Here is a 20,015-nt window from a genome sequence, read left to right as displayed (position 1 = left end):
AAGAACCCTCGGCCCCCACGATGGACAGTGCACGCCAGGCTCATTGTTGGCCTGTTTTCTTCAACTCCTAACTCAGCCCGTGCCTCGTGGGGGTGGGAGATGCCCCTGCCTGGTTCAAGACCCTAACCCTAACCAGGGGGGGGTCTAATTCAACTTTGAAAAAATGAAAAAACCTAAAAAAAGAGAGAAAGAGAAAAAACCTAAATAGAGAAAGGGAAAAAGGAAAAATACTTACCTGAAAAAAACCTAAATAAAGGAAAAATACTTACCTGAAAAAAACCTATAAAAAGGATGAAAGCAAATGATCTGGGCTAGTCTGAAGAAGGCACAACGAAGCCGAAACGTCGCGACAGCCCACTAGCTATTTAACCCAAGATGGGTAATTTTTGGAACCACCGGGCAGGGTCTCCACCTCCCGGCAAGAACCCTCGGCCCCCACGATGGACAGTGCACGCCAGGCTCATTGTTGGCCTGTTTTCTTCAACTCCTAACTCAGCCCGTGCCTCGTGGGGGTGGGAGATGCCCCTGCCTGGTTCAAGACCCTAACCCTAACCAGGGGGGGGTCTAATTCAACTTTGAAAAAATGAAAAAACCTAAAAAAAGAGAGAAAGAGAAAAAACCTAAATAGAGAAAGGGAAAAAGGAAAAATACTTACCTGAAAAAAACCTAAATAAAGGAAAAATACTTACCTGAAAAAAACCTATAAAAAGGATGAAAGCAAATGATCTGGGCTAGTCTGAAGAAGGCACAACGAAGCCGAAACGTCGCGACAGCCCACTAGCTATTTAACCCAAGATGGGTAATTTTTGGAACCACCGGGCAGGGTCTCCACCTCCCGGCAAGAACCCTCGGCCCCCACGATGGACAGTGCACGCCAGGCTCATTGTTGGCCTGTTTTCTTCAACTCCTAACTCAGCCCGTGCCTCGTGGGGGTGGGAGATGCCCCTGCCTGGTTCAAGACCCTAACCCTAACCAGGGGGGGGTCTAATTCAACTTTGAAAAAATGAAAAAACCTAAAAAAAGAGAGAAAGAGAAAAAACCTAAATAGAGAAAGGGAAAAAGGAAAAATACTTACCTGAAAAAAACCTAAATAAAGGAAAAATACTTACCTGAAAAAAACCTATAAAAAGGATGAAAGCAAATGATCTGGGCTAGTCTGAAGAAGGCACAACGAAGCCGAAACGTCGCGACAGCCCACTAGCTATTTAACCCAAGATGGGTAATTTTTGGAACCACCGGGCAGGGTCTCCACCTCCCGGCAAGAACCCTCGGCCCCCACGATGGACAGTGCACGCCAGGCTCATTGTTGGCCTGTTTTCTTCAACTCCTAACTCAGCCCGTGCCTCGTGGGGGTGGGAGATGCCCCTGCCTGGTTCAAGACCCTAACCCTAACCAGGGGGGGGTCTAATTCAACTTTGAAAAAATGAAAAAACCTAAAAAAAGAGAGAAAGAGAAAAAACCTAAATAGAGAAAGGGAAAAAGGAAAAATACTTACCTGAAAAAAACCTAAATAAAGGAAAAATACTTACCTGAAAAAAACCTATAAAAAGGATGAAAGCAAATGATCTGGGCTAGTCTGAAGAAGGCACAACGAAGCCGAAACGTCGCGACAGCCCACTAGCTATTTAACCCAAGATGGGTAATTTTTGGAACCACCGGGCAGGGTCTCCACCTCCCGGCAAGAACCCTCGGCCCCCACGATGGACAGTGCACGCCAGGCTCATTGTTGGCCTGTTTTCTTCAACTCCTAACTCAGCCCGTGCCTCGTGGGGGTGGGAGATGCCCCTGCCTGGTTCAAGACCCTAACCCTAACCAGGGGGGGGTCTAATTCAACTTTGAAAAAATGAAAAAACCTAAAAAAAGAGAGAAAGAGAAAAAACCTAAATAGAGAAAGGGAAAAAGGAAAAATACTTACCTGAAAAAAACCTAAATAAAGGAAAAATACTTACCTGAAAAAAACCTATAAAAAGGATGAAAGCAAATGATCTGGGCTAGTCTGAAGAAGGCACAACGAAGCCGAAACGTCGCGACAGCCCACTAGCTATTTAACCCAAGATGGGTAATTTTTGGAACCACCGGGCAGGGTCTCCACCTCCCGGCAAGAACCCTCGGCCCCCACGATGGACAGTGCACGCCAGGCTCATTGTTGGCCTGTTTTCTTCAACTCCTAACTCAGCCCGTGCCTCGTGGGGGTGGGAGATGCCCCTGCCTGGTTCAAGACCCTAACCCTAACCAGGGGGGGGTCTAATTCAACTTTGAAAAAATGAAAAAACCTAAAAAAAGAGAGAAAGAGAAAAAACCTAAATAGAGAAAGGGAAAAAGGAAAAATACTTACCTGAAAAAAACCTAAATAAAGGAAAAATACTTACCTGAAAAAAACCTATAAAAAGGATGAAAGCAAATGATCTGGGCTAGTCTGAAGAAGGCACAACGAAGCCGAAACGTCGCGACAGCCCACTAGCTATTTAACCCAAGATGGGTAATTTTTGGAACCACCGGGCAGGGTCTCCACCTCCCGGCAAGAACCCTCGGCCCCCACGATGGACAGTGCACGCCAGGCTCATTGTTGGCCTGTTTTCTTCAACTCCTAACCCTAACCCCCTAACCCTAACCCTAACCCTATGCGGAGGCCCTGATTTCTTCCAGGAGGGAGAGAGAAGGGGACGTGCCTGCACAGCATGGAGCACAGGGTCCTGGAGATGTCCTGTTGGTTGAGTCCACCAGGGTGGAAAGGCAGGATGCCCAACAGCAGACATCAATGGTGCAAACTGCACGCCCACAGACCTTGTGCGGTGCACAACGACCCTCACCTCACCGGACGATTGGTACCATGACGGAGGTGATGGTACATGCAGTACCTCCTTCTCCTGTTTCACAACACGAGCAACCCTTAGAGCAAAGACCGAGACGTGGAGGGTTTCAAAATGCTTGTGTGATTCCACAAGAGGATGATCTCCTACAGATTGAGGAGGTCCAGCAAGACTCCCCAGGTGAGGGGGGCCGTGGAGAGCCAGCGCCAGCCGAGGAGAGCTGGCCGCTGGATGTAGCAATCCAGGTGCACATTGGGGAAGGTGAAATGTTGACACCGGTTAGTGCACACACTCGTTCCAGGGAGCAATCCCAAGGGATGGAACAACAAATGGGCCAGATGAGTGCGGTAGGAGCAATTTCTCCGCAAAACACGTCTGGAGACTTGTTCAATTCCACGCCGAAACCGCAAATCTTGAGAGTGACAAAACATGTCAGAACCGAACGGAAGATGATAGATTGGGGCCTTAGTGTAAGGAAGAAGTGGCTCATCATAGGGGACTCCAATCTGGCTAGGATTCCGGGACACAGTATCCCTGACCTGCAGATGGACAGTTACCCGGGGGCTAACTTCAGGCATGCCCAGGCCTTGATGGCAAAATCCACGAGTGAAGTGGTTGTGGAAAAGGTAGTCTTGTCGTTTGGCCTTAACTGCAAAGGGCAGAGGGCCAAAGAGACTGCAGTCAAGCAGTTGCAAGGTGCGATCAGAGCTGCAAAAAAGTATTTCCCATATTCCGAAATTTGGGTCCCGGTGATCAATTATTCTCCTTTGCTTTTGTGGGCAGAACGCACTACTTTGCACATTCTGAACGATCACATCATGAGGAACCAGCCCTTCATCCCGGCTCTTCCCAGTTCGTCCTTTCAGACTGAAGGTGACCACCTGCATTGGACTAGACAAACAGGGAGAGCAATGCTGGAACACTGGGTTTCCCATTTAAACTTAAAATCCCCTTAAGCCTCGTGGAGGAGGGGACCGGGGTGGACAGGCCCCGTCTGTTACAGAATGTAATGGTGGTGGCAGAGAACTTCAGCTTATCCAAAGCGCAACTGGATCTGCTGAACCGTGGGTTAACGTTCATCCCTATGGTGGGAGACAATAGGAAACAAAGAACACAATTGTTATTGGATATACAAAATTATCACAGAAAGATAAAATTGGCCACATATTTTGGAAATAAGGGGAAACGGGAGAAACCACGATTTACACCACCATCAAATTGGACACCACCACCACACAAACTACCACCGGAAATTCATTTTTTGATCAAACAGGATAATAAGGAAATTCATAAACATGAAAATATACACATAGACAAGGGAAATCTGACGGAAGATGAAAATCAGGCGCTCATAGAATTAAAACAAAACAAACACATAGTAATTAAGCCCGCAGACAAGGGGAGTGCGGTTGTCATTTTAAGTAGAGAGCAATATATTTTCGAAGCCATGCGTCAGTTGGAGGATACACATTATTATAGGAAATTAGACAGCCCAATTTACCTGCACACTGTGCCTATGGTGCAACACGTGATAGATCGATTGTACAGTAAGAAACTCATCAACACCAGGCAGAAACAATATTTGCGGGGGGAAGTGGAACCCAGGATAAGACGATTTTACATCTTACCCAAGATACACAAGGATCCCGACAAGTGGACAATACCATTCAGGATACCGGCTGGGAGACCAATTGTCTCTGATTGTGGCAGTGAGACCTACGCCACGGCCGAGTATATCGATCACTTTCTGAATCCACTCTCAACAAAACATCCATCCTACATAAAAGACACTTATCATTTCATTTCAATAGTTAAAGGGTTAAAAATTCCTCCAAATTCATTCTTCTTTTCCATTGATATAGACAGTTTATACACCAACATTGAAACAGAAGCTGGTTTAAGAGCAGTGAAGAAGATCTTTGGCAAATACCCGGACCATCAAAGACCTGATACAGAACTTGTGACTCTATTGGAAATAAATCTGGGACGAAATGACTTTGAATTTAACAATCAGTACTTCCTCCAGGTCAAAGGTGTTGCGATGGGCAAAAAATTCGCCCCCGCATATGCGAATATTTTCATGGCGGATTGGGAGGAAGCAGCCATCAACAAGTGTGAGAAGAAACCATTCACATATCTCAGGTATTTAGACGATATTTTTGGCATTTGGAACCACTCAGAGGATGAATTTAAGAAATTTATTAATACACTGGACACTCATGACCCCTCAATTAGGCTTAAATACGAATTTGATCATCAGTCAATTGATTTCTTAGACACTACTGTGTACAAGGGACAGCCTTTTCACAACCAACAAACACTGGACATTAAGGTATATTTCAAAACAACAGACACACACTCATTGCTGTTTAGATCCAGCTATCACCCCCGGCACACCTACAAAGGTCTCGTCAAATCACAACTCATTAGGTTTCATCGGATCTGCACTCAAAGGGCAGACTTTTTCGAAGCAGTCAGAACCCTTTTTCGGGCTCTTAGGAAGAGGGGATACTCAAGGTCGTTCCTAAGACATTGTCTGAAGACCTTCCACATACAAAGACCAAGTATCAATAAAGAATGGATTCCGCTGATCACCACCTTTTCACCTAGGAGCAGGTTACTGAATTGCAAATTCAAAAATAACTACAGGATGATCATGGAAAACCAGGGTCTCCTGAGCAGTTATCAAGTCATCTCGGCATTCAGGAGAAATAGCAACCTCAAGGACCACCTGGTGAGGGCAAGTCTTGCTCCCTTACAGCCATTGCAGAAAACCACAGTCTTGGCCGGTACGTTCATTAGATTGGACTTTGTGCAAAATAGGTACAATAAAACTATATTTAAGATCCCACAGACTTTTACACCACGGACTGTGAATTGTGTGTACATGATTTTCTGCTCCAGATGTGACACACAATACATTGGAGAAACCGGAAACTCAATATCCACCAGGATGATGCAACACAGGTATAACATCAAACACAAAAAGGAAACACACACACTTTTGGTAAAACATTTCATTTCACATGGGTATCATTCGCTAAGGGTAGCAGGACTGCAAAGTAATTCAAGTTGGACGGAAGGAGAGAGGAAGAAAATGGAGAGGAAATGGATACGATTATTGGACACAAGAGAACCGGGGGGACTGAATATGAAATGTAATTAGGCACTTCTTTCTAAAACCAATGGTTAACCCAAAATATGAGCCAAATTAAAATTTGGGCTCAAAAATTTGGTTCGAGTCCCTGTCCCAGCCCGTACCCTAACTCCAGCCTATTCGGGTTGGTTTGATTTAACTCCATCCCAATATCCTACCCTAACCTTAACCATTACGATTTAATTTTAACCCAACCCCCATATTTTGCCCTAACCCTAACCACTACGATTTAATTTTAACCCAACCCCCATATTTTGCCCTAACCCTAACCACTACGATTTAATTTTAACCCAACCCCCATATTTTGCCCTAACCCTAACCACTATGATTGTGGCCCCAACCCAATTATTTACCCTAACCCTAACCCATGTTATTAAATCAAAATTTATTAAAACCCCTAAAAATACATGTTAATTAAATACACAACTCTAAGAAGCATAAAAACACAATTTGGCTAAAAACACAAATACAATTTTCAAATCATAAACTCATTTCTCTATATAACTCACCAAAATTCATAAAAACACGATTGGATTTAACACATAAAAATGCAAATTTAAAATCTAATATACGTCACTTAAAAATTCATAAAAACACGATTGGATTTAAAACATATAAATGCAAATTTAAAATCTCACATACATCACTTAAAAATACAGTTTTTTGAAAATTCACATAATATACAAAATAAAAATACATTTCATGCAATTTTATTACAAAGGTTAAAAAAAACACACATTCATTTTAGTCTAAAACCATCCCAGCCATTTCAAAATACATTGCCTAACCTAAATTTCGAAAAAAACTCACGTTGGAAACCAAGCCTATAAAAGGCTGCACAGTAGAGAGGAGCTCATTTGGGAGCTGACCGTTGAAGAGGCAACATCTCTCTCTCTCTGTGCATTCCCAGCTTATTCATTGTGCCCCAGCCTGAGGAAGACCTATCTTGGGTCGAAACGTCGCGGCAGTGGGCACGTTAATTCATTGGTTTTCACTTATTAAAAATTAAATAATTTTATTGATTTCATCTATTTTTGTTTAAAAACAAATTTCATTTACTTTTTTTACTTTTTCTTTTTTTCTCGCCTTGTTTGTGATTGTAAATTCATATACACATAATTTACATATCTAACTGGAATAAATAGCACATTAAAACAATTATTAAATAAAGATAACAAAGGCGACATCAAGAGATACAAAAAAATCCATGGGGTCCCGGATGGACTCAGAAGGCTGGACGGTGGTGCGTCACGGGAGAGGGCGGCTGCCTTCCCGTAGACGTGTCCAGCGGGGGACAAGTGGCAGGGGTGGAGGGATGGACCGAGCACCGTCTGGACCCTTTCGGGACCGGACTCAATTCCACACCCCTAACCCTAACCCTAACCCTAACCCCTAACCCTAACCCCTAACCCTAACCCTTTCACAAACCCTAACCCTAACCTCAGTGACCCCTATAATAATTTGACCTCCTGCCCTAAACCTAACCACCTGCCACTCTGATTGGACACGAGAGTTGGTCATCCCCCACCCCTTGAGTGGACCCTAAACCTAACCTCCACACCCCTCCTCCCCCCACCTCTTTAACTGCATCTATTACATTCCATTTGGAACTCCACTGGGGGGGTCCTGGACGCCTGAGATGGGATCAGGTATGGTCTGTGCATTGGAGCGCGGCCCCCTTCGGGGACCGTGCTCCCAACTTTGATTTCCCCTAACCCTTGTACACTGTATATATTACTTGTGACATTTCACTGTACTGGATGGACTGCTTGTATGCAAACGCCTCATGATCTGGACTTTGTTGTGTGAGAAAATCTCTCCACAATGTTGATCTGTACAACACTATTATGGCTGAATGCAATCTACCCTCTGTGTTTTAAAGACTTATTGCAGCCATGTTTCACACCTGTATTCATAGGTAAAAGTTTTTTTCAATATGACATTTGAACGGTCTGTCTTCCCGAGGTCCGTGAACGCAGCACCTGCGGGGACCGTGCTCCCAACTTTGATTTCCCCTAACCCTAAAGGAAGGGGGTGCCATAAACACAAATACAGTGAACGAAGGACGGGATGTCAAAAAAGACAGGGGGTGCCATAAAAAGATAAAGAGAAACAAAGAGATGAATAAAGAAAGACAAATAGAAAAAGACAAGAAGTCACGTACAAGAAAGCAGAAAAACAAATAGAGAAAAATTAAGAAAAAACAAAGAGAACAACGTAATGATATGAAAGAGAACAAACAGAGAAAAAGAAGTGAAAAGCTGTAAGAAGCAAAAGAATGTTTTACAAAACCTAAGAAACAATTTTTCAACTAAAAACACAAGTGGGAGGAGCTAACAAAGGTATAAAAGGCCAAGGGAGGCAAACAGAAAACAGAAAGACAAAGACAAGACACACTGGGTCGGCCTGAAGAAGGCAAAAACATGCCGAAACGTCGCGAACAGCCCAGTTGATGCTAAAAGTGCACTAAAACCCTAGATAAGGGCAATTTTTTGAACCAGGGCAGGGACACCACCACCCGGCCCCATCGATGGCCCGTGCACCTCAGGCTACCAGCTTGCTGGTGGCCTGATTCTTTTCTCTCACCTTTAACTCATTGGTGTGTGTTATCTGGCTTCATGGATAGATAGAGCTGGGTGTCATCAGCATAGCAGTGAAAATGTATGCTATGCCTTCTAATGATGCTGCCTAGGGGAAGCATGTATAATGTAAACAGAATTGGCCCTAGCACTGAACCCTGTGGAACTCCATAATTAACCTCAGTGTGTGAAGAGGACTCTCCATTTACATGAACAAACTGGAGTCTATTGGATAGATATGATACAAACCACTGCAGCACAGTACCTGTAATACCTACAGCATGCTCTAATCGCTCTAATAGGACATTATGGTCGACAGTATCGAACGCTGCACTGAGGTCTAGCAGGACAAGCACAGAGATGAGTCCACTGTCAGAGGCCATAAGAAGATCATTTGTAACCTTCACTAAAGCTGTTTCTGTGCTGTGATGAGCTCTGAAACCTGACTGAAACTCTTGAAATAAGCCATTCCTCTGCAACATCGTTTTAAATGGCTATATCATATATGGTTAATCTAAAAATCATAGTTTTCCACAAATAAATCATGAAGTGGATAAAGATGTTAGGGTACCTGGGCTGTTGACCCAGCGTTTTCAGTTGTGTACCTTTATTTGTGTGCTCATCTTAGTTTATTACTGTGAAGGTTTTCATTTCTGTTTTGCATTTCTATTTTCCCCAGTTCTTCTTGGTGAACTTTTTTGTAGTTCTTAAATTTTGGTTTCCATACTCCTTCTATTCTGTGTCCAGTCAGTGTCTGTGTCTGCCCTGGTCCCACCTCTCTGTTCCCTCTGTTGCTGCCTGCTTGTCTGTGTCTGTAAGTTCAGTCTGTGGTTCTTGTTTCACTTTGAAAGTCCGTGTCTCAAGTTCAATGTGCTTCCCCTGTATCGTTAGCCCCGATTTGTCCCAGCTGTGTTTCCCTCCTGACTCTCATTCCCTGATTGCTCCCTCTGTGTATTTAAGCCCTGTGTTTTCTTTGGTCTGTGTCATGATCTCCATCGTTCATGCTGTGTGGCCTGCCCCAAATTGTTGTTTTCAGTTTAGTTTTTGTATTCTCAGTTTTGCCAGTTCTCTGTTTGCCTTCTAGCAATAAATCTGAGTTTCAGTTTACTTTCTGCCTCCAAGAGTCTGCACATTGGGCCCTCCTTACCACCACTTCTGCCTGCACACAGCCTTCACATGACAAAAAAAAATACATTTCATGTTAGATGATATGTTAAAAAGATGACTGGAAATTTAAAAAAAAATTTTTAATTTGACATAAAACAATTTATTTTGAAAAACTAAAAATAAGAAAATAAAAACTTGGATGCCATGGAGAATGGCTGGACAGTGGTATGGCTGAAGGCGCCAATGCAACCGTCAATTTATTTGCCAAATTTGAATTGATTATCAACATGACCCCAATCTACACCTCTAAATGCTTTGTTTCAAAAGTTTGGAGTTATAGTGTTAACAGACAGAATGACACGCAAACATAAAACCTCCTGATCTTACAACTGTTCCGAGAGAACACTTTTCCCGTCAGTTAACAGGTTTGGTTTTAAGAATATATCCTATATGGATGACTGGTTTCCCACTAAAGTACCTGATATTCTAACTGGATGGGACAAATGCTTAGTCTTGCAAGTGGAAACTAAAGTTGGAGTGTGTTATTAAGTGGAAAACATTCAGTTCAATTCAGTTTTATTTATATACCACCATAATACAACAAGTGTTGCCTAAAGGTGCCTTATACTGTCTGGTAAAGACCTTACGATAATACAGAGAAAATCCCCCAAATCTCATGACCCCGTAAGATTACAGTGGGAAGGAAAAACAGGAAGAACCTGAGACAGAACCAGGCTCAGGGAGGGGGCAGACATGTTTGTGCAGTACAGATGATCTGATCTCCTGAGATATTCTGCTCAAGCCAAGGTCTGATGGGAAAATCCTCCAGCCTGCCTGTGGAGGGAAAGTATGCTGCAGGACTTTCAATTCCTCTCATGGCTGCATAAAAGCTTTTTATGACTGTTGTGACAAAAACTTACGTTGAATCTAGCTTAGCCTTGGTGAGATTCTGCTTTCAAGAGACATTTTAGATTCAAGCTCCTCAGTTGTCATGTCTCACATAGGAATGCATGTCATATATCATGCATCTTTAAAAACAAATATATTTTTGACCAATTAATCTGTTGATCTTACTAAATGTCTCTTTTATTATTTTAAATGAGGGGTTGATAATTTTATGTTGTCAGAAAGGATTTCATAAAGTTCTGATGGGAACTGCTGAACGTGTGTGTGTGTGTGTGTGTGTGTGTGTGTGTGTGTGACAGAGTGAGAGAGAGAGTGTGTGAGAGTGTGCTGACACACTACCTGACCTCTCAAGTTTCAGCCAGAGACGTAAAGTAAAGCGAGGCCAGAAGACCTGAGACGGAGAGAGACATACGGACAGGCAGCATGGTGCTGTGACTGATGTTTACTGGATTTATTGTGGAAGAAACAGCAGAAGCAGGTGAGTCTGAACTTTATGTTTTTGGACATGAAGTGAAACCTAAGATTTTATAGACTCAAGACATTGGTTTGTTGTTGACCTTTTCATTTGTTTATGGAGCAGTTTTTTGTGATAATTAAAGACACGTTTTCATCTGTTAGTCTGAAAACTTTAAAATTTACAAAAAATGTCTAAAATTACAATTTTCACCAAAGATTCAAAGTGCTTTGGATTCTGATTTAAATGTAAGAGCAGGATTTCATGCTTTAGTTTTCACTTTGAAACAACCGATCCTCGTTATTGTCCTGCTTCTCAGTACACTGTGTGTGTGTGTGTGTGTGTGTGTGTGTGTTACACCTGTTGCCTTGCTGTTAACCTGATACCCTCTGTCATCATATCTGCACATCATCAGACACTTTTTAGCTTAAATGAAAAAAATATCAAAGTAAATCAAAAGTAGACTCACTTTAACCAAACTGCTCTTCTTTTATGCAAAGATTCAATTCAATTTTATTTTATTTATATAGCACCAAATCACAACATAAGTCGCCTCAAGGCGCTTTAAAAACCAAAAACACAGAATCATTTAATCTTTCCAGGCAGGTTTGGACTTTTGAATTTCCCCTATAGTGACCAGTCTCTCTACTTGAAACTTGTGTGAAAGCCTCACAGGAATGTTCAGTTGAGTGGCCTGTGCTTGCAGGTTTGGCATGTTTGCTAACTGAGTGTCTGTAAGCTCGAATTATGAGGATGAACTCTGATTGTTTCACTTCATGCTTTTGCTGCTAGAAATATAAAAAGGCAAAATAAATTTGTCTTGTTGCCTATGGTTTTATGACGTGTCAAGAAACATGCTTCAGGGAATGATAGCGTAAGATGATAATAGCTCACAGTTTAAACAAGCAGGAGTATCTGAAGTGGCTGACGCAGAGACAGTGGAGTCAGATTTTTTTTTTTTTTTTTTTTGGCCTTCTTATTTACTGCCCAATGTGTAAGTCGGAGAAACCAGAGTGCTCCTTCTTTAACATCTTTCTGGCAGATGATGACGTTGATCTCGTGTATGCAGCACACTGCAGCAGCACCTTGTGATTATGGAGGTTAGCATTACTATGCTACATTATCCACCCTAAATGCGACTCAGACTTTAATAGTTGTAAAGAGGGTTGGGTTTTATAAGACGAAGCACTGACTGGGTTTAGAGTTTAAGGTAAGCCAGCAGACATTATTTATAGGCCAGCTGACTGTAGTGAAGAAGCTGATCAGGGATCAGATATTAACAACTGCTGGGACCAACAACTGCTGCTTTCCAATATAGCCCTGTGTGGCTGCAGCAAAGCTGAGCACTAACAGAGGAGGGTCACACCAAAAGGTTAAGAGTCTGCCACAGGAAATGGCATTGAGCTGGTCACATTAGCACTATTAGAGTCAGATCAGGATGCTATGTTTGCTATAAGATGAAGTGGCAGCTTCTGACCAGGAAACATTTCGTTTAAATTGATGATCACATATCCGGTTGCTAAAACGAGCTTTTCTTGAGAACCGACAGGTGCAATAGTTTAATCACGTGTGCTAGCAGCTTCTAGCCTCACAGGCCTGTACTCCATACATAAGTTATGCTGCTGCCCGGGTTGGGTAGGTTAGGTCTGCAGGTATAGGTGTGAATGCGGGAGTGAATGCGAGCGCGAATGGTTGTCTGTCTCTGTGTGCAACAGACTGGCGACCTGTCCAGGGTGTGCCCCGCCTCTCGCCCTATGACAGCTGGGATAGGCTCCAGCGCCCCCCGTTACCCTGAAAAGGATAAGTGGAAGTGAATGGATGGATGGATGGTCTGCTACTGTGACATTCTTTAGCAATAAATGCCCCAGGCTTTGTAAATAAGAATGCAACAATTTATTCAAGTGTTCAGGTCCCCAGGAAAACCCATGACATCCTAAAGCAGAGGCTGTCAGAGTCCAGAGCATTCTCATTCCCAACACATAACCCTGTCAGATGTGTTTTCCAAAGCTCTTCATAATCAATATGTCAAAGACATTTACATGTACAGATTCATTCCATCTGGCTCTCCTCTGTGTGGTTAGTCCTTTGTCTTTCCTGTTGTTGGCTCATCTGCTTACCTCCCTTATGTTTCCCAGGTTCCAGGTTTCGCGGTTCAGGTTTTTGTATTGTAGTTGTGCAGTGTTCTGTTAAAGCCTTCTCCGTCTCTGTCTCCATCTGCATTTGGGACCACAATCTCTCATCTCCGTCTGCCTCAGCAGATGTGACAGTAGCACTTTCAGCTTTGTTCATCATGTTTCATGTCTTGATCTTGCGTTGAATGACTTTGACAAGGTGCTGTTAGTTTTTGGTTCTTTGTTGTATTCATTTAGAAGTACTAGAATGTCTTTTTCTCCTCCAGTGGGTTGTCAGTTATTATTTATTTATTTATTAACCTTTATTTAACCAGGAAGATCCCATTGAGATTAAAAACCTCATTTTCAAGGGAGACCTGGCCAAGATAGGCAGCAGCAGATGTCTCACAGTTACAGAAATGACTCAAACACAGGCAGCAACAACACACATGCAACAATAAGTGAAAGAATACAAATAAAAAATAAAATAAAATTCTATAAAATTCAAACAAAAATAAAAAAGTCAGTTAAAATGACAATCAATCTAATTGAAACAGTTACATGTTATGGACTTGGCCTCAAGGATTCGTAAGTAACTATTAACAGTAGTTTCGTAACAAACAATGTTGCATGACTCACTTCAGCTTTTTGCTACCTTTTTTGTTGATCAAGTAAAGGGTGAAAGGATCTCCTCAGTAACTGTGTGAGGAGTAACATCACCAGGGTCAATTGAAAATCTGATCTAAAGATTAACCCTACATATTAATGACATTTATATGAAATAAGGACTACAGCCAGAGATTGGGAAGATAAAGCTTCCATGCCTGATGGGTACAAATTTAACCTATGTCAGCCTCTGCACCTTTACATGCTTGGCCTCTTCACACATGGAGAGTTCAGTTGCTCACAGATACGACAGTAACCACATCACTTGAACTTGCCTGAGTAGATGTCAGGCAAGTTCAGTTACAGTCAGGATTAGCTACATGAACTTAACTTTGGTTAATGCTGTTATTTCCATAGAGAGTACAATTTGTCTTCTTGTCAGTCTTTCATATCTTGTACATGTTTAACCTGATAAATATGTCACGGTGTGTTACACAGGTTTCACCACCAGGCAGTGCCAATGAGCAGAAAAATGTAGACAAATAAACTTTATCTAATGCTGATGCTAAATGTTAGCATAAGGAGAACTAGTTCCAGAAAGAGTGTTTCATTTACAGAAAAAAAACTCTACAAGTGAAACTGGTGCCAAGTTCACCTGTGTGTTTCACAGTAGTACTAACTTTAGTAAACTGTAAATTTACCTTTATCCAACCTCAAATAAAGTAGCATTAGTCACCTCTGGTAAGCATGAATCGTCCAACAAGTTAATGTTAGCTATTTAAATAACTGATAATTCCATCGTATCATACTTTAAGGCAGTGGTTCCCAAACGTTTTTTGCTGGGCCCCCCTTAGTTTTACAAGAAAAATGTTGCTCCCCCCCCCTCCCCCCACCACAAACACATCCTCCAACCACACACACCCATATTTTGTTACTCCATTGCGGTTTATTTAACACCTGAAACATTTAGTAAACAATTAAGCAAATACAAGTAAACTGCAATAAATTACAGGTAGTAATAAAATACACTACTAATTCTTTTACGCTACGTCCACACCTACACCTAAACGACTTCTACTGCCGTTTTGACGAGCCATCAGGCAGCCTTCACACCTCCAACGGCCCCAACAATAGAGACACTTTGGACACTAATTCCCCCACCTCTCCCCCCTCCATAGAGCCATCACCACCTTCAAACCGTTCACCTACAACACCCCCCTCCTCACCCCACACAAAAGAGGATTTCACACCACCTCCTCCCACCACAACTCTTCATATTCATGAAGCAGATGTGAGGAAGCAGTTTAAGAGTCTGAATGCTCGAAAAGCTCCTGGCCCAGACGGTGTGTCTCCTGCCACCCTCAGACACTGTGCAAACGAGCTGGCCCCAGTGTTTTCTGGCATTTTCAACTCCTCACTGCAGGCATGTCATGTGCCTTCCTGCTTCAAGTCCTCCACCATAATCCCTGTCCCCAAGAAACCTAGGATCACTGGACTAAATTACTACAGACCCGTGGCTCTGACATCTGTGGTCATGAAGTCTTTTGAGCGCCTAGTTCTCTCCCATCTCAGGACCCTCACGGCCCCCCTCCTGGACCCCCTGCAGTTTGCATATAGAGCCAACAGGTCTGTAGACGACGCCATCAACATGGCCCTACACTTCATCCTGCAGCATCTGGACTCCCCAGGAACCTACGCCAGGATCCTGTTTGTGGACTTCAGCTCTGCCTTCAACACCATCCTTCCAGACCATCTCCGAGGCAAGCTTTCCCAGATGAATGTGCCTGATCCCATCTGCCGGTGGATCACTGACTTCCTGACGGACAGGAAGCAGCATGTGAGGCTGGGAAAGAATGTCTCGGACTCCCGGACCATCAGCACCGGCTCCCCTCAGGGCTGTGTTCTTTCTCCTCTGCTCTTCTCCCTGTACACCAACTGCTGCACCTCCACCCACCAGTCTGTCAAGCTAATCAAGTTTGCAGATGACACCACCGTTATTGGACTCATCTCGGACGGGGACGAGTCTGCCTACAGGAGGGAGGTTGAACGTCTGGTGTCCTGGTGCAGCCACAACAACCTGGTGCTGAATGCCCAGAAGACAGTGGAGATTATTGTGGACTTCAGGAAGCACACAGCCCCACTCCCCCCCATCATCCTGACTGACACCCCCATCACCTCTGTGGACTCATTCCGCTTCCTGGGTACCACCATCACCCAGGACCTGAAGTGGGAGCCCACCATCACCTCCGTCATCAAGAAAGCCCAGCAGAGGATGTACTTCCTGAGGCAGCTGAAGAAATTCAACCTGCCAACACGGACGATGATGCAGTTCTACACTGCAATCATCGAGTCCATCCTCACCTCCTCCATCACCGTGTGGTACGCTGGAGCCACTATCAGGGACAAACAGAGACTGCAGCGTGTTGTGCGCTCTGCTGAGAAGGTGATTGGCTGCAGACTCCCATCTTTGCAGGACCTGTACACCTCCAGGACATTGCGGCGTGCAGCTCGGATCTCAGCTGACCCTTCTCACCCTGGACACAGTCTGTTTGACCTGCTCCCCTCAGGCAGGAGGCTCCGGTCCATTCGCACCAGAACCTCTCGCCATAAGAACAGTTTCTTCCCCTCTGCTGTTGGACACATGAACAATAACCATATGACTGTTCCCACCACTAACACATGACCCTACGCTGTGTCACTGCATCATTCCATGTTTGGCACTGATCACCACCTGCACTCATGTATATATCTTTCAACGTAGCACTCTTAATTCTTATTCTCATGTATATATCTCATGTATATCTCATGCACATATCTTCCCACGTAGCACTTTTAATTCTTATCCCTACTTTTATTTTTTTCCATGTCTATTTAAGTGCTATTTATGACACTATGTTTGCACTGAAGCACCGCAGCAATTTCCTAATGTTGTAAACCTGCTCAACATTTGGCAATAAACCCCATTCTGATTCTGATTCTACACGGGTAAACCACACGTAAACTGCGTTTCGAATCACCGAAAACAGGTTTTTTTTAAACTCCTTTTTTGCGTTTACGTGTGGACGAGGAATACAGAGTTCGTCACGCAACGTCAAAGGTATGTGCCTTTTTTTCACGTCACGCTGTGCACCACGTTATTGTTTACATGTTTACAGGGGCGATCGTGGCTCAAGAGTTGGGAGTTCGCCTTGTAATCGGACGGTTGCCGGTTCGAGCCCCGTTGTATCCTTGCGCAAGACACTTCACCCGTTGCCTACTGGTGGTGGTCAGAGGGCCCGGTGGCGCCAGTGTCCGGCAGCCTCGCCTCTGTCAGTGCGCCCCAGGGTGGCTGTGGCTACAATGTAGCTTGCCATCACCAGTGTGTGAATGTGTGTGTGAATGGGTGGATGACTGGATATGTAAAGCTCTTTGGGGTCCTTAGGGACTAGTAAAGCGCTATATAAAATACAGGCCATTTACCATGAGATGAATTGCAGAATGGCAGATAGAGACAAAATACTGTTAATCTGACAATCTGCAGGTTTTACACGCTTACATATACATTTAGAAAGGCAGAGGTGTCACGGTGTGATTATTTTAGTTGTAGTTGTTTTTTTTCCTGTGTAATAATATTCAACACTGCTATCAATGTGCCTCTTTGTGCAAAATGGGTTCAAAAACATAAACAGCTGTGGGACTCTGTTTGTCCGTGATTTGAAGAGCCCAGCGCGTGTTCCCGACGCAAGGAAAACCAATTCTGCAGGGAGACCTACCTTGGCATTTGTGCAGGTGAAGCCAAAGGGCAGACATGCTTCACCATATTTTCTAGTCTTTGGCTTAGAATGAAGTTGGTTTGGAAACATATTCAGCGATGTTTCATCTCCTGTATTGTGTTTGTGTGGGAGCCCCAGGACTCTAGAATGCAACCAATTTGGTCACAAATGCGACCAAACTTTTCAGTGGTGCGACTAAAAAAAAATTTGGTCGCACCGGTGCAACCAACTGTTCGGGTAACAAAAAAAAAAAAAAATAAATCTCTGCAACTCTCCGTGTGGTCAACAACAGACACACATTATGCCCCTATCATGGACCAAACCAATCAGAGATAGTCAGGGGCGGGACCTCTCTGATTGGCCATGGTCCAGTTGAAAGTGCAGGTGGAAGAGGGAGGTAAGTAGCTTGAATAAAGCGATACCGATTCATTAAATCCTGAATTGAATTTTAAATATAACTGTGTTTTGCCAGAAACGCCAGATTCTCAGATTAAAGCTCAAAAAACTATTTCAACAACCACCAAACAGCAAATGAGAGCAGGTACACGGATTCCACACAAAGGCGTAAATACAGAGCGGACCCGACACATAAGAATCAGCTTTGTCTTTCTCAGCTTTCTCACCCGACGGCCCGCAGACAGACACGCTGTCGGAGCTTAGCGATTCTGATGCGTCGGGTCTGCTCTGTATTTACGTCTTTTTGCGCTGATTCTGAGCTGCAGGTTTTGTCTCTCCAACCAAAATTCACCGAGCCAGCAGCAAAAGAAGCAGCAAACTACGCTTCATATTTGATAAATGTCGTCATGAATTCCCTCTGAGTTTTGCTGTTTTGCTTCCACCACGATAAAAATCACACTTCATGCACAGCTCTCTCTCTCTCTCTCTCTCTCTCTCTCTCTCTCTCCCTGTACTTCAAAAACAGTTTCCCGTCTCAAATCTCTGTTTTTTGCATTATTCATTCGCTTATTACCCATCAGTGTACCGTTGTTTACAGCGCTGTCGGCCGCTGTCTTTTTCTTTTTCCTTTTTTCACTTAAATGACCTCGGACAAGAAAGCCTAATTTCTGCTGTTCAGTACTGAAGAAATTCTAACTTTTTAAATTTTTTTGTGTTTTATTCTCAGTTACTTTGACACAAAGGCATCTGCAGTGATGTTCACAATTCTGATGAAGTCTCACATGTATCAGTACTGATGAATGATCAGAATTATAATATTTCTGACTGTCTGAGGCTAAATTGAATCGAATCAGGATGTTGAGAACCGGAATCGAATGGATTATAGAAATCAGTGATGATACCCAGCCCTAGTGAGCAGCCTAGGCCTGACAGAAGTAGATGTAGCTGTGGGTAACAAGAAAAGATGAAAAGAACTACAGGGAGTGCAGAATTATTAGGCAAGTTGTATTTTTGAGGAATAATTTTATTATTGAACAACAAACATGTTCTCAATGAACCCAAAAAACTCATTAATATCAAAGCTGAATGTTTTTGGAAGTCGTTTTTAGTTTGTTTTTAGTTTTAGCTATTTTAGGGGGATATCTGTGTGTGCAGGTGACTATTACTGTGCATAATTATTAGGCAACTTAACAAAAAACAAATATATACCCATTTCAATTATTTATTTTTACCAGTGACACCAATATAACATCTCCACATTCACAAATATACATTTCTGACATTCAAAAACAAAACAAAAACAAATCAGCGACCAATATAGCTACCTTTCTTTGCAAGGACATTCAAAAGCCTGCCATCCATGGATTCTGTCAGTGTTTTGATCTGTTCACCATCAACATTGCGTGCAACAGCAACCACAGCCTCCCAGACACTGTTCAGAGAGGTGTACTGTTTTCCCTTCTTGTAAATCTCACATTTGATGATGGACCACAATGGGGTTCAGATCAGGTGAACAAGGAGGCCATGTCATTAGTTTTTCTTCTTTTATACCCTTTCTTGCCAGCCACGCTGTGGAGTACTTGGACGCGTGTGATGGAGCATTGTCCTGCATAAAAATCATGTTTTTCTTGAAGGATGCAGACTTCTTCCTGTACCACTGCTTGAAGAAGGTGTCTTCCAGAAACTGGCAGTAGGACTGGGAGTTGAGCTTGACTCCATCCTCAACCCGAAAAGGCCCCACAAGCTCATCTTTGATGATACCAGCCCAAACCAGTACTCCACCTCCACCTTGCTGGCGTCTGAGTCGGACTGGAGCTCTCTGCCCTTTACCAATCCAGCCACGGGCCCATCCATCTGGCCCATCAAGACTCACTCTCATTTCATCAGTCCATAAAACCTTAGAAAAACCAGTCTTGAGATATTTCTTGGCCCAGTCTTGACGTTTCAGCTTGTGTGTCTTGTTCAGTGGTGGTCGTCTTTCAGCCTTTCTTACCTTGGCCATGTCTCGGAGTATTGCACACCTTGTGCTTTTGGGTACTCCAGTGATGTTGCAGCTCTGGTGGCAAGTGGCATCTTGGCAGCTGCACGCTTGACTTTTCTCAGTTCATGGGCAGTTATTTTGCGCCTTGGTTTTTCC

The 20,015-nt window shown here is 43.4% G+C and overlaps 1 protein-coding gene across 1 annotated transcript in view; it reads left to right on the top strand.

Moving 5' to 3' along the window:
• The first annotated feature begins 10,964 nt into the window (after nt 1–10,964).
• The window catches only part of scn4ab (sodium channel, voltage-gated, type IV, alpha, b), a 42,530-nt gene continuing 33,479 nt past the window's right edge, over nt 10,965–20,015 (top strand). Inside the window, exon 1 of the mRNA XM_086290432.1 lies at nt 10,965–11,037. The gene's annotated coding sequence lies outside the window, so the exon portion shown is untranslated. The remainder of the gene's footprint in view (nt 11,038–20,015) is intronic.

The sequence above is a fragment of the Aulonocara sp. 'chitande type north' Nkhata Bay genome, linkage group LG4 (assembly GCF_057382095.1).
Source record: "Aulonocara sp. 'chitande type north' Nkhata Bay isolate Kocher_YH1m ecotype deep benthic linkage group LG4, A_spYH_male_GT1.1, whole genome shotgun sequence".
Classification (NCBI taxonomy): domain Eukaryota; kingdom Metazoa; phylum Chordata; class Actinopteri; order Cichliformes; family Cichlidae; genus Aulonocara; species Aulonocara sp. 'chitande type north' Nkhata Bay.
This window is presented reverse-complemented; position numbering and strand designations above follow the sequence as displayed.